We start from the raw sequence: 1452 nt of genomic DNA, 5'->3' as shown, positions 1-1452 counted from the left end.
AGGATCTACAACCGCTGTATTTTACGCATATCTGCTGTACCTCATCTGCCACTCGTTTAGCAGTCGCTGGCGCAATTAGATTGAAAAAAAGTAAATCCTGTTAAATGCGCCGAACCAAGATAATTTCCATTCTTGTCACTGATGGGTGTTCGTATCTTATAACCTTTTCTTCAGCCCACCAATTAATAGATTACATAAGTCGCTGTCATCGCATAAACCATGCCAAAATCGAATGAGAATTAATTCAGCGTCCATTCTCTTAGGGCCTGTGCCAATTGATAGAAAAGTACTCTGAGGGTCAATTCCCGTTCTGCGTTATCGTGAAGTGAAGTGAAAAGTATAAAATTAACACCTAAATAAATGCGGTGTAAAGGTGTTATTTTTATCACTTCACGATAACGCAGAACGGGAATTGACCCTCTGGATAGTAAATTTTTGAGAGTTATGAGGTGAAAAAAATGTGTTTATCCGCCAGGGCTAGTGAAAAATTTTACGGCAAGCATTAGCTTTGTTTCTTAACAGATAATTATCACTAGTTTCTGCTGGAAAGCGTTTCTTAACCCAAAAAACTAGCAGAAACTAACAGCTCTATCTCGTCCTTACGCTATTCTTTTTTTTTTTGTATACATAAATGCTCAGAATGAAAAAAAAAATCTATTGAGCGGTGACTGTCTGTCTGTCCGTACGCCCATCCGTCTATGCACATGATACATCGAGTAGAAACTAAGATATCTTAGCGAAACTTGGTACGTGTACTTCCTTTACGGCCTGTATGCAGCTCTCAAGAAAAGCAAAAACTCCATATAAAATGACGTACAAGAAATGGCCAAGAAATTTTCTTGAGTAAAATTTGCTTAAGGCAGTACGCAGTTCTTAAGAAATTTACTACGCTTTCTACTACGGTTTTCTAAAGTTTTTTGTGAAAAAAGAGCACAAGGCAACCCAGGTTTGCAACAGAAATATATGCCCGTTCCAATATTTCTTGAGGAAAGAGTGAGGCAACAGGCTGTGAAGTATTAAAAACGTCAAAATTCCTTGGACACACACACTAAATAATTGCAATATTTCTTGACCGTTTTCTTGAGAGCTGCATACAGGCTATTAAGCGGTGGGCTGATGCTATTGAAAAAGGGCAAAATCGGTCAATAACCACGCCTACCTTCCATATAGCGGTAGTTTTCATTAATTCGGAACTGCGCCATTTTAGTAACTACTGAAGCTTATTCGCTCAAAATTGATATTTACAATGATTTTTAGGCAAAAGTAAGAATATTATAAATTTTTGGAAAATGGGCGTAGCCACGCCCACTAAAGATAACATGTGTATATCATGTGTGAACCGAGACACTCAATATTACAACAAATGAATTGATATTTATTTAAATTAAGAATGACAGAGTGTGATTATTCAAACTCATGAGCAAACATCTGGGCACATATTAAACATCAACA

This window comes from Rhagoletis pomonella, unplaced genomic scaffold (assembly GCF_013731165.1).
Source record: "Rhagoletis pomonella isolate Grant_MI unplaced genomic scaffold, Rhpom_1.0 Rhpom_scaffold_00147, whole genome shotgun sequence".
NCBI lineage: Eukaryota > Metazoa > Arthropoda > Insecta > Diptera > Tephritidae > Rhagoletis > Rhagoletis pomonella.
This window is presented reverse-complemented; position numbering follows the sequence as displayed.